This window comes from Phyllobates terribilis, unplaced genomic scaffold, assembly GCF_046119375.1.
Source record: "Phyllobates terribilis strain yellow unplaced genomic scaffold, ASM4611937v1 Scaffold_123__1_contigs__length_5148117, whole genome shotgun sequence".
Classification (NCBI taxonomy): domain Eukaryota; kingdom Metazoa; phylum Chordata; class Amphibia; order Anura; family Dendrobatidae; genus Phyllobates; species Phyllobates terribilis.
Window position 1 is genome coordinate 1,213,416 of NW_027362883.1, and position 13,779 is coordinate 1,227,194.

General features: G+C 40.7%; 2 non-coding genes and 2 pseudogenes across 2 annotated transcripts; all 4 read left to right on the forward strand.

Moving 5' to 3' along the window:
* The first annotated feature begins 5,415 nt into the window (after positions 1-5,415).
* LOC141202591 (U2 spliceosomal RNA) lies at positions 5,416-5,619 on the forward strand (annotated as a pseudogene).
* A 2,435-nt stretch (positions 5,620-8,054) lies between these two features.
* LOC141202616 (U2 spliceosomal RNA) lies at positions 8,055-8,249 on the forward strand. Its single transcript, XR_012273850.1, has one exon. It is a non-coding gene; the product is annotated as a U2 spliceosomal RNA (small nuclear RNA).
* Positions 8,250-9,364: 1,115 nt separating this feature from the next.
* On the forward strand, positions 9,365-9,555 carry LOC141201714 (U2 spliceosomal RNA). The gene has a single exon (XR_012273011.1). It is a non-coding gene; the product is annotated as a U2 spliceosomal RNA (small nuclear RNA).
* A 2,437-nt stretch (positions 9,556-11,992) lies between these two features.
* Positions 11,993-12,203, forward strand: LOC141202644 (U2 spliceosomal RNA; annotated as a pseudogene).
* Positions 12,204-13,779: the final 1,576 nt, after the last annotated feature.

A 13,779-nucleotide genomic window follows, 5' to 3' on the forward strand; every position in this document is an offset into this window, starting at 1 on the left:
CTCCCTTCCAACGGTGTTGAGGCGGGTGGGAACAGCAGGGGGTGAAGGTGCTGTGTTTAAAGAGGTGGAGTTATGCAGATCTAAAACGCGTGGATTGCAGCAGCAGCAAGCCGAAAAGTGCAGGCATGTAAGGGATCTAGAGGTTGACAACATGTCTTCTTAACGGGAGTCCAGGAGCTCATCTCCACAAATGGACTTTTCAGGATCCTTGGGTGGCTCCGTAGTTTGAAACCAATTCTGGTTATCGCTTCTCGGCCTTTTGGCACGATCTGTAGTGGATCCTGTCATTGGGCTAAAGGTGACCTGTGTGGAGGTTGCTGCTCTCGGCCTTTTGGGTTTACCCAATTGCTGCTATTGGGAGTGGTGGACCAAAGCTGGGAATACCCTTTTATCGCTGGTGGACGGTCTTTTCTTTGTGTAGTGGTGGACGGTCGGAGAGGAGGTCGGAATCCAGAGACGTTTGGCGATCCTAGGAGGTGTTTTTCTTCATTTTTTTCCTGGTGTTATCTGTGGAAAGAAGGAAAGAAGAGAATATGGAGTCCAGGAGGAATACTGGAGGTAGGAGGACTGATCAAGGGGGAAATCCCAATGACTATTTTCATGAGGAATACCCGCTTAAGGACACAATTAGGTTTGTGGTGTCTCCTGGTCATAGGCAAGAGAAGGATGCGACTTTTGTCTATGAGAAGATTTGCAGCTTTTTGAAAATTGAAAAAGACGAATATTATTGTTTTCAAAGTTTCTTTTCAAGGGGCTTCCATGACGTTACTTTAATGAGAAGTTCCCAGTGTGAACGGGTATTTTCTCTTTATGAAATTAATAAGGAGAATGCGCTGTTCGAGGGGGTTAAAGTAATCCCCTCGTTTCAATTTTCATTTAGACTCTTGACAGTCCACATGTTCAGCCCTTTCATTTCTGATCAGGAGGTCCTGTGTTTTCTTAGTACTTACTGTGAGAAGGTGATTGAGAAGGGAAGAGGAAAAACGCAATTTGGGGTATGGAATGGGAAAAGAACTTATTTGGTGGCTTTCAAAAAAGATCCTGATGTAGAGGGTGGTGTACTGAGGCCCCCGCCGGTCGTTTTTATAAACCGTAGCCGTGGGTATTTATTTTTTGCGGGGATGCCTGAATATTGTAGAAAATGTCGAATATATGGCCATAATGACAATGGTTGCAAAAAGTGTTCAGAATGTCCAGGAGCTGGACATCAGGAGGAAGATTGCCCTGCAAAGAGGAATCAGAAGGGCGATGAAGAGATGGATACCGTGCCTGGAAGTCAGCAACAAGGAAAAGCTGATGAGGACATGGAAGGAACAAGGAATGAGGAGGAGGATCTGAGGATGGAGAATGAAAGGAAGGAGAAAGAAAAGGTGGAAAAGGAGAAGAAGAAGGCAGAGAGGTTCAAGAAAATGGAAGAGGAATATAAACAGAATAAAGAGGAGAAGAGTCGGGTGGAGACTGAAAAGGAAGTGAGGAAGAGAGAAGAACAGAAGAGAGAAGAAAAGAAGAAAGAAGATGAGAAGAAAGAAGATCAGAAGAAAGAAGAGCAGAAGATAGAAGAGCAGAAGGGAAAGGAACAGAAGAAAGAACAAAAAAAGGAAGAAGAGGGGAAGAGACATTCTGTGTTATTTGAATTGGGTAAAATTATACAGAAAATCCCGCCGGCAAGTAAAGTGGGAATCATGCAGAAAACTTTACCTCTGGTGGAGCCGTTACCTTCTGGGTCTCAGTCCGGTGGTCAGTCGTGTACTCAGGTCCAGATGGACTGTTCGGATAGAGTTCTGAAAAGAAGGGTAGAAGAAGTTGGAGAGGTGAATATACTAGGTGGAGGGAAAGTGAAAGCTATAGAAAAAGTAGATGTAGCAAAGGACATTGTAGTCTCCAGTTCAGATGAGCAGGAGATTCAAGATTTTTCTACTTCAGACGAGGGTGATGGGGCATGCCCTAAGAATGGCAGACCAGGATGATCCAATTTGCTTCCCTGAATGTTCAGGGGTTAAATAATGAACAAAAAAGAGTTGCTCTATATGATTTTTTAGGATTGGAAAATTTGGACTTTATTTTTTTACAAGAATGTAACCTAAGAAAATCTGTTGATTATGATTTTTTTAAAGAACATTGGTGTGGAAAAGCTATTTTTTCAGGTGGGAATGAAAATAAGAGTGATGGAGTTGGTTTCTTATGTAGTCAACACTGGGACATAGTGGATTATGAGGAGATATACCCGGGTCGAATTCTAAAAGTGGAGATCAAAAAATCTAATCTGATAATTAAATGCTTCTGTGTCTATGCCCATCCTGTTAAAAGCAGAAGGACAGAATTATTTGAAATTTTACAGATGTTTTTAACTGGGTCGGGACCAATAATTGTCAGTGGAGATTTTAATTGTCATCTGAATAGCAAAAAAGACAGCTCCGTTACGGTTTTAAATGGTATTATTTCTGCTAGTAACTTGCAAGATGCATGGGTTGCTTGTGGGAGAAACAAAGATGAAGAAGTAACATGGTCGAGTAATCGTGCTAGTTCTAGAATTGACTATTTTTTTATATCTACCCATTTTAAATGTGACTCTTTTAATTCCGAATTAAGCTGCTTCTCTGATCATAAATTAATAAGATGTGTTGTTGATTGTAATAATGTAGAAAACAGGAAATCCACGCATTGGAAACTAAACACTTCTCTGTTAGAGGACAAGGAAGTAGTTTTAGAGTTTTGTACATTTTATAAAAAACTGAGATTGAAGAGGAGGAGTTTTAAAGATGTTCTGGAGTGGTGGGATTTTTTTAAAAGAGAAACTAAGGTATTTTTTATTAAAGTGGGTAGAAGAATGGCCAGAGAGAAGAGAGAACAATATCGGTTGTTGAATGCTAGGTTACAATGTTTTTATACTTTCAGGAATAATGGAAATAATTTTGACGAAGAAATTGAGTGTGTTAAAAGTCAAATACAAAAAATTTTACATGAAAAAGGGAAAGAGATTATTTTTAATGCTAGAGTGAGAGTTTTGGAAGAAGATGAGAAATGCTCCAAATTCTTCTTTAAAAAAATTGTTGGGAAAAAAGACTTTATGGAAAATGTGGAAGGTGAAATTGTACTGGAAGGAAAGATTAAGAAGGTGGAGGAATTTTATAGTGATTTATTTTCAGAGAAAAAAAGTGATGGCGTTTTGAGGGATCATTTTTTGAATAACCTAAAGTATGCCTTTTCAGAGGAGGGGAAAGATGTTTTAATTAGTGATTTTACGATTAATGAATTATGGGAAACAATCAAATCCTTTGCAAATTCTAAAACCCCGGGTATGGACGGTTTGCCTATAGAATTTTATAAGTGTTTTTGGAGTTTTTTAAAAGAAGATTTTTTTGAGTTATTTTATCATGTAATGTGTTCATGTTGTACTCCAGGGTCATGGGCAGAAGGGTTGATAGTGTTACTTTTTAAAAAGGGGGAAAAGAGTCTTATCAAGAATTGGAGACCTATAACTCTTCTTAATGCAGACTACAAAATTTATGCGAAAATACTTGCAAACCGTTTAAAAAAGGTAATATCTATGGTAATTGGAGGGGAGCAATCATGCGCAGTTCCTGGGAGAAAAATTACAGATTCACTTTTATTGGTAAGGGACGTGATATGGGATTTTAAAGATAGGGCACAAAAACTAGCATTGATCACATTAGATTTTGAAAAGGCATATGATAGAGTATCACATTGTTTTTTATTTGAAGTTTTAAAGAAAATTGGTTGCCCGGAAGAGTTTATTAATCGTATTAAATGTTTATATGATTTATCTTTTAGTAAAGTGTCTGTTAACGGGTTTTTATCTGGAAGTATTAAGATAACTTGTGGCGTTAAACAGGGCTGCCCTTTGTCTCCTATTTTATTCATATGTGCGATAGAACCTCTTTTAAGTGCTATTAGAAACGATAAGGTGGTGGATGGAGTGTTTCTACCGGGAAATAATAATGTACCTCTTAAGTTTGTGGCATATATGGACGACGTAACAGTATTTGTGAGGAGTATGAGAAGTTTTAACAGAGTTTTAAGGACAGCGGAATGGTTCAGCGGTGCTTCTGGTTTTAAGGTTAACTTTGAAAAATCAGGGGTTTTATCAATTGGTGGTTTTATGATTGATGGGGCTTGTAGGCTTTTAGTGGTTCCAGAGATAAAAATTTTAGGGGTATTCTTTTCATCAAATTGTGGGAATATTAAGAATTGGGAATCACTTTTGGAGCGTGTAAGAAAAAAGATCAGCCTGTGGAAGCTAAGATGCTTGTCGATGGAAGGGAAGATATTAGTGATAAGACAAGTGCTTTTACCCTTGATTTTATATGTTGCCGTTGTTTTTATACCACCGGACTCTGTAATGAAGAAGATTATTAAGGAGTGTTTTAATTTTTTCTGGGGTACAAAGATGGAGAGGGTTAGAAGGGAGGAGTTGTATAAGAAGAAAGAAGACGGAGGGAAGAACTTCCCAGATATTAGAAGGTTTTTATATTGTAAATATCTCTCTTTGTGTTTTAATGTTCTGGTTGGCGAAGAATCGAATCTGAAAGCTATTTTAACATATAACTGCGGTTTTTTTATAAGGAAATATAAATGGTGTGTGATGGATCTGAAGAAACCCCATAGATGGCTACCTCCAGAACATTATATAATTTTGGAAAGAATAATGAGAGAATTTAACTTGATGTGTGGGGGATGTGAAATACTAACAAATCATAGGAAAATTTTAAAGTTTTTGGAGAATAGAAGTTATACATGTACGGTTGACCAATTCTCATCACAATTATCAAAAGAAATTTGGCTACGGGTTAATGTGCCATTTATTGCAAATGAGCAAAAGGATTTATTATGGAACATCATAAAGAAGTGTCTTCCAACTAAAGATTTTAATCATAGGAGAGGGTTGGTGAGGAATTCTCAGTGTCCGAGGCATGGTTGTATAGAGGACGAGACGTGTTTACACATCTTTTGGAATTGCGACTTTGCACAAAGGGTTTGGAGGAAGATAAGTACATTGGTTGGAGTTGTAAGTAGTCTTAGGTCTTTTGATTTTAACTTAATATTTTATGGAATTGGTATAAGAAATGTAGACTTTAAAGTGGTTTGGCTAATTGTTTCTGTAGTTAAAATGGCTTTATGGAAATGTAGAAATATTTTATTGTTTAAAAGGACCATGTTATCTGTTAATGATTGTATTAAACTTAGCTTTAGTTATTTATTTATCTACTATTGGAAAGATAGGAAAGATGTAGGTATAGAAGAAGCAGAAAAAATCTGGAGGCAGAAGGAGTGGAATAATATTTTGGATTAATAGTTCGTATTAGTATAAATGTTTCTACTTACCTTTTCTGTGTTTCACGGTGATGATTTCTTGGATTTAGTCTTAATTTCTGTGAAATATGAAAGACATAAATCATTTAATTTCGAAATCTGAGTGAAAAAAAAAAAAAAAAAAAAAAAAAAAAATCTGTTCTTATCAGTTTAATATCTGATACGTCCCCTATCTGGGGACCATATATTAAATGGATTTTTAGAACAGGGAGATGGAAAAAGAGCTTGCTCTGTCCACTCCACGCATTGACCTGGTATTGCAGTATCTCCAGGACCGGTGCACCCCTTCTTTAATGCAGTTTCTAAAATCAGAAAGAATTGAATTCAATGTTTTTTGTTCATTTTGCTTGTTTGTCGGATTTTGGGATGGACTCTTTGGCTTTGCTTTTCTTCTCCTCATTGGATTTTTCATGTTCAAAGTTGCAGAAGCCAGATTACAAGCTCATTTTGGTTCAACTTCAGCAACTGTGCATTGCATTGCCATGTAATGTGATGCAATGCTATCTTTCTAGCTCTCCCTTTTTACTTCCTTTTGGATAAACAGACATATTAGGCAAGCATTTTGGAGCTTTCACCTAAATAACTACAGGTGGTGAGATAAGCTACACAATATAATTGACCTTTCAGTGTATTGTTGCACACACACCATCTATTTAGCAAATGCCCTTGTTATCAACAGCAGCCTTTTAAACTCACCTGAGCTAACAGGTATGTGCGCTGGTTACTCTGCTGCGCTTAAAATTTCTTTTTTGGTTTGCTACAATGCCTTTTCTGAAACGTTGTCTCCTTCTGCTGGAACACTGACTTCTTTCATTTAATGCCTGCAGACTATAAAAGAGAACCCAACCCAAAAAGTTTGGTTGATTAGTCTGTGGCATTCTGTTAAACTGTTGCTTATGGCGGTCTCTGTGAGCTTCTCAGCCACATTCAGCCAGCCAGGTATCCTGCCTGCAGTAGATGGAATGTGGCAATGGAACGCTGGCTGCGCGTGTCATAATAGGCTCTGAGCCTTTATATACCTGTGCACAGCAGCAGCCACCTTCAGTCTGCTGCTGGACAGCCAGCAGCAGCAGCAGGAGAGGTATGTAATCAGGAGCCCTCCTGCTAAGGGTAGACAGCTGCTCGTTCCACCCCACCCCCCGCCTTAATTGGTTCTCCTCCCTTCCAACGGTGTTGAGGCGGGTGGGAACAGCAGGGGGTGAAGGTGCTGTGTTTAAAGAGGTGGAGTTATGCAGATCTAAAACGCGTGGATTGCAGCAGCAGCAAGCCGAAAAGTGCAGGCATGTAAGGGATCTAGAGGTTGACAACATGTCTTCTTAACGGGAGTCCAGGAGCTCATCTCCACAAATGGACTTTTCAGGATCCTTGGGTGGCTCCGTAGTTTGAAACCAATTCTGGTTATCGCTTCTCGGCCTTTTGGCTAAGATCAAGTGCAGTGATCTAGCGGTTGCTGCCTTGGTCATGACTGGGAGGTGCTTGGGGTACCCGGCTCCTTGGCCTGGGGGGATCGCTACACTCATCGGTGGAGCTAAACCCCCCTGCTGCTATTAGGGAGTCGGATTAGTCCCTGGGCAACGAGAGGCGATCACCTTGTCACCACACATAGTTGTGGGGGGCAACTGTCGCCACACATAGCTGTGGTGGCAACATTTGGAGGATTAAAAGGAAAAACGGAAGGAAAACGGATTGTTGAGATGGAGTTTTGGAAAAAGAAGAGATGCTTACGTTTTTTTGTGAAACGGGAGACGGAAGAAACCTTTTTGGAAGAAAAATGGATTCTGGAAATTTTGAGGAAACATGAAGTTTTGGAGAAGGATATCTACTGTATGCAAGAAATAAAGCAAGGTAAAGTTTGTGATGTGACTCTAGTTTCTGAGGAAAAGTGCATTCATTTTTTCAAATGCTGGAGTGAAGAGGATTCTGGGAAAATTGGAGTAAGTGCATCATTCATGGGGAAACCGAAGAGTGTGATAATTTACATGGACAATCCGTTTGTGGAAATAGAGGAGATAATGGTTTTTTTGGAATCTAAATGTAAGATGGTAAAGTTTCAGAAATTATACAGGAACAAAGTTTGTATTTGGAACGGAAAGAGACGTTTTTTGGTGTGGACAACAGGAGAAGAAAATTTGCACAATGGGAGGATTATGGTAAACGGGAGTTCTGGGTATTGTTACATGGAAAGCAGCAAAGGAACTTTTGAAAAGAACTTTGGAGGACAAAAGGAAGATATTGGTGATAAAATGAAGAAGGAAGTTGATGCGATAATTATAGAGGAGAATAAGCAGGGAAAAGAAGTTGAAAGTTTAAAGGTGAAGAAAAAGGTAACGGTACAGGAAAATTGTGGATCAAGGAAAGTATCTGGTGAAAAGAAAGAAGTAAAAGAGGAAAAGGGTAAAGTTTTGGAGAAGGTGGTGACTTTCAGAGATGATGAGGAAGAGTATGATTGGGAACAGATGCGGTTAGAGCATGAGGAGGAAGAAAACAAGTTAAGGGGTTTTGTTGGGAGGAAAGTAAAAGGGAAAAAGGGGATATTTAGTTTGGGAAACCGGGTGAAGTAATGTCAGTTGTGATTTGTTTGGAAACTGTTGAAACTGTAAAGGAATTGTTATGTTTAACTTTATATATATTAATTAAAATGAAAAAATATAAATATAATATCTAAACACGATGATGGAACTAAAATCTTGAGTTTAGTGATATATGATTTAAGATTATAAAACTTAATTTCTGAGTGTTTGGAAAAAAAAAAAAAAAAAAAAAAATCTGTTCTTATCAGTTTAATATCTGATACGTCCCCTATCTGGGGACCATATATTAAATGGATTTTTAGAACAGGGAGATGGAAAAAGAGCTTGCTCTGTCCACTCCACGCATTGACCTGGTATTGCAGTATCTCCAGGACCGGTGCACCCCTTCTTTAATGCAGTTTCTAAAATCAGAAAGAATTGAATTCAATGTTTTTTGTTCATTTTGCTTGTTTGTCGGATTTTGGGATGGACTCTTTGGCTTTGCTTTTCTTCTCCTCATTGGATTTTTCATGTTCAAAGTTGCAGAAGCCAGATTACAAGCTCATTTTGGTTCAACTTCAGCAACTGTGCATTGCATTGCCATGTAATGTGATGCAATGCTATCTTTCTAGCTCTCCCTTTTTACTTCCTTTTGGATAAACAGACATATTAGGCAAGCATTTTGGAGCTTTCACCTAAATAACTACAGGTGGTGAGATAAGCTGCACAATATAATTGACCTTTCAGTATATTGTTGCACACACACCATCTATTTAGCAAATGCCCTTGTTATCAACAGCAGCCTTTTAAACTCACCTGAGCTAACAGGTATGTGCGCTGGTTACTCTGCTGCGCTTAAAATTTCTTTTTTGGTTTGCTACAATGCCTTTTCTGAAACGTTGTCTCCTTCTGCTGGAACACTGACTTCTTTCATTTAATGCCTGCAGACTATAAAAGAGAACCCAACCCAAAAAGTTTGGTTGATTAGTCTGTGGCATTCTGTTAAACTGTTGCTTATGGCGGTCTCTGTGAGCTTCTCAGCGACATTCAGCCAGCCAGGTATCCTGCCTGCAGTAGATGGAATGTGGCAATGGAACGCTGGCTGCGCGTGTCATAATAGGCTCTGAACCTTTATATACCTGTGCACAGCAGCAGCCACCTTCAGTCTGCTGCTGGACAGCCAGCAGCAGCAGCAGCAGGAGAGGTATGTAATCAGGAGCCCTCCTGCTAAGGGTAGACAGCTGCTCGTTCCACCCCACCCCCCGCCTTAATTGGTTCTCCTCCCTTCCAACGGTGTTGAGGCGGGTGGGAACAGCAGGGGGTGAAGGTGCTGTGTTTAAAGAGGTGGAGTTATGCAGATCTAAAACGCCTGGATTGCAGCAGCAGCAAGCCGAAAAGTGCAGGCATGTAAGGGATCTAGAGGTTGACAACATGTCTTCTTAACGGGAGTCCAGGAGCTCATCTCCACAAATGGACTTTTCAGGATCCTTGGGTGGCTCCGTAGTTTGAAACCAATTCTGGTTATCGCTTCTCGGCCTTTTGGCTAAGATCAAGTGTAGTATCTGTTCTTATCAGTTTAATATCTGATACGTCCCCTATCTGGGGACCATATATTAAATGGATTTTTAGAACAGGGAGATGGAAAAAGAGCTTGCTCTGTCCACTCCACGCATTGACCTGGTATTGCAGTATCTCCAGGACCGGTGCACCCCTTCTTTAATGCAGTTTCTAAAATCAGAAAGAATTGAATTCAATGTTTTTTGTTCATTTTGCTTGTTTGTCGGATTTTGGGATGGACTCTTTGGCTTTGCTTTTCTTCTCCTCATTGGATTTTTCATGTTCAAAGTTGCAGAAGCCAGATTACAAGCTCATTTTGGTTCAACTTCAGCAACTGTGCATTGCATTGCCATGTAATGTGATGCAATGCTATCTTTCTAGCTCTCCCTTTTTACTTCCTTTTGGATAAACAGACATATTAGGCAAGCATTTTGGAGCTTTCACCTAAATAACTACAGGTGGTGAGATAAGCTGCACAATATAATTGACCTTTCAGTATATTGTTGCACACACACCATCTATTTAGCAAATGCCCTTGTTATCAACAGCAGCCTTTTAAACTCACCTGAGCTAACAGGTATGTGCGCTGGTTACTCTGCTGCGCTTAAAATTTCTTTTTTGGTTTGCTACAATGCCTTTTCTGAAACGTTGTCTCCTTCTGCTGGAACACTGACTTCTTTCATTTAATGCCTGCAGACTATAAAAGAGAACCCAACCCAAAAAGTTTGGTTGATTAGTCTGTGGCATTCTGTTAAACTGTTGCTTATGGCGGTCTCTGTGAGCTTCTCAGCGACATTCAGCCAGCCAGGTATCCTGCCTGCAGTAGATGGAATGTGGCAATGGAACGCTGGCTGCGCGTGTCATAATAGGCTCTGAGCCTTTATATACCTGTGCACAGCAGCAGCCACCTTCAGTCTGCTGCTGGACAGCCAGCAGCAGCAGCAGCAGGAGAGGTATGTAATCAGGAGCCCTCCTGCTAAGGGTAGACAGCTGCTCGTTCCACCCCACCCCCCGCCTTAATTGGTTCTCCTCCCTTCCAACGGTGTTGAGGCGGGTGGGAACAGCAGGGGGTGAAGGTGCTGTGTTTAAAGAGGTGGAGTTATGCAGATCTAAAACGCGTGGATTGCAGCAGCAGCAAGCCGAAAAGTGCAGGCATGTAAGGGATCTAGAGGTTGACAACATGTCTTCTTAACGGGAGTCCAGGAGCTCATCTCCACAAATGGACTTTTCAGGATCCTTGGGTGGCTCCGTAGTTTGAAACCAATTCTGGTTATCGCTTCTCGGCCTTTTGGCTAAGATCAAGTGCAGTGATCTAGCGGTTTCTGCCTTGGTCTTGGCTGGGAGGCGCTTGGGGTACCCGGCTCCTTGGCCTGGGGGGATCGCTACACTTATCGGTGGAGCTAAACCCCACTGCTGCTATTAGGGAGTCGGATTAGTCCCTGGGCAACGAGAGGCGATCACCTTGTCACCACACATAGCTGTGGGGGGCAACTGTCGCCACACATAGCTGTGGTGGCAACATTTGGAGGATTAAAAGGAAAAAACGGAAGGAAAACGGATCGTTGAGATGGAGTTTTGGAAAAAGAAGAGATGCTTACGTTTTTTTGTGAAACGGGAGACGGAAGAAACTTTTTTGGAAGAAAAATGGATTCTGGAAATTTTGAGGAAATATGAAGTTTTGGAGAAGGATATCTACTGTATGCAAGAAATAAAGCAAGGTAAAGTTTGTGATGTGACTCTAGTTTCTGAGGAAAAGTGCATTCATTTTTTCAAATGCTGGAGTGAAGAGGATTCTGGGAAAATTGGAGTAAGTGCATCATTCATGGGGAAACCGAAGAGTGTGATAATTTACATGGACAATCCGTTTGTGGAAATAGAGGAGATAATGGTTTTTTTGGAATCTAAATGTAAGATGGTAAAGTCTCAGAAATTATACAGGAACAAAGTTGGTATTTGGAACGGAAAGAGACGTTTTTTGGTGTGGACAACAGGAGAAGAAAATTTGCATAATGGGAGGATTATGGTAAACGGGAGTTCTGGGTATTGTTACATGGAAAGCAGCAAAGGAACTTTTGAAAAGAACTTTGGAGGACAAAAGGAAGATATTGGTGATAAAATGAAGAAGGAAGTTGATGCGATAATTATAGAGGAGAATAAGCAGGGAAAAGAAGTTGAAAGTTTAAAGGTGAAGAAAAAGGTAACGGTACAGGAAAATTGTGGATCAAGGAAAGTATCTGGTGAAAAGAAAGAAGTAAAAGAGGAAAAGGGTAAAGTTTTGGAGAAGGTGGTGACTTTCAGAGATGATGAGGAAGAGTATGATTGGGAACAGATGCGGTTAGAGCATGAGGAGGAAGAAAAGAAGTTAAGGGGTTTTGTTGGGAGGAAAGTAAAAGGGAAAAAGGGGATATTTAGTTTGGGAAACCGGGTGAAGTAATGTCAGTTGTGATTTGTTTGGAAACTGTTGAAACTGTAAAGGAATTGTTATGTTTAACTTTATATATATTAATTCAAATGAAAAAATATAAATATAATATCTAAACACGATGATGGAACTAAAACCTTGAGTTTAGTGATATATGATTTAAGATTATAAAACTTAATTTCTGAGTGTTTGGAAAAAAAAAAAAAAAAAAAAAAAAAAAAAAAAAAAAATCTGTTCTTATCAGTTTAATATCTGATACGTCCCCTATCTGGGGACCATATATTAAATGGATTTTTAGAACAGGGAGATGGAAAAAGAGCTTGCTCTGTCCACTCCACGCATTGACCTGGTATTGCAGTATCTCCAGGACCGGTGCACCCCTTCTTTAATGCAGTTTCTAAAATCAGAAAGAATTGAATTCAATGTTTTTTGTTCATTTTGCTTGTTTGTCGGATTTTGGGATGGACTCTTTGGCTTTGCTTTTCTTCTCCTCATTGGATTTTTCATGTTCAAAGTTGCAGAAGCCAGATTACAAGCTCATTTTGGTTCAACTTCAGCAACTGTGCATTGCATTGCCATGTAATGTGATGCAATGCTATCTTTCTAGCTCTCCCTTTTTTACTTCCTTTTGGATAAACAGACATATTAGGCAAGCATTTTGGAGCTTTCACCTAAATAACTACAGGTGGTGAGATAAGCTGCACAATATAATTGACCTTTCAGTATATTGTTGCACACACACCATCTATTTAGCAAATGCCCTTGTTATCAACAGCAGCCTTTTAAACTCACCTGAGCTAACAGGTATGTGCGCTGGTTACTCTGCTGCGCTTAAAATTTCTTTTTTGGTTTGCTACAATGCCTTTTCTGAAACGTTGTCTCCTTCTGCTGGAACACTGACTTCTTTCATTTAATGCCTGCAGACTATAAAAGAGAACCCAACCCAAAAAGTTTGGTTGATTAGTCTGTGGCATTCTGTTAAACTGTTGCTTATGGCGGTCTCTGTGAGCTTCTCAGCGACATTCAGCCAGCCAGGTATCCTGCCTGCAGTAGATGGAATGTGGCAATGGAACGCTGGCTGCGCGTGTCATAATAGGCTCTGAGCCTTTATATACCTGTGCACAGCAGCAGCCACCTTCAGTCTGCTGCTGGACAGCCAGCAGCAGCAGCAGCAGGAGAGGTATGTAATCAGGAGCCCTCCTGCTAAGGGTAGACAGCTGCTCGTTCCACCCCACCCCCCGCCTTAATTGGTTCTCCTCCCTTCCAACGGTGTTGAGGCGGGTGGGAACAGCAGGGGGTGAAGGTGCTGTGTTTAAAGAGGTGGAGTTATGCAGATCTAAAACGCGTGGATTGCAGCAGCAGCAAGCCGAAAAGTGCAGGCATGTAAGGGATCTAGAGGTTGACAACATGTCTTCTTAATGGGAGTCCAGGAGCTCATCTCCACAAATGGACTTTTCAGGATCCTTGGGTGGCTCCGTAGTTTGAAACCAATTCTGGTTATCGCTTCTCGGCCTTTTGGCTACGATCAAGTGCTTTATTGCAGGAGATTGTGGTTGAAGGGCACTCGGGTACCCCTCTCCTTGGCCTGGCAGGATCGTCCACTTTGGTGGACTTAACCTGCTTGCTGCTATTAGGGAGAGGGCTTAGTCCCAGGGTAACGAGTTGCGATCCCCCAGCTTCCAGGTGTTTTTCGCTGCAAGAACACTGGGAGCGCAGATTGCAAGCGGCTGCAATTTGCAACCTTGTTGCGTTTTTCCATGGAGGTTGACCCTAACCTCGTGCCTCTTTATGCGAGGCTAAAAAACTCTATCCGAGTTCACTTCACGGCGGGTGGCTCGGATATGAGGAAATTAGGGTATGTAGTCCAGGACGTGCTCAGGAACCTTCTTGGCGTACAAAGGAATGAAATTCTCTCCATCCAGGATTATCCCAGAAGAGGTGACTATGACATCACATTCA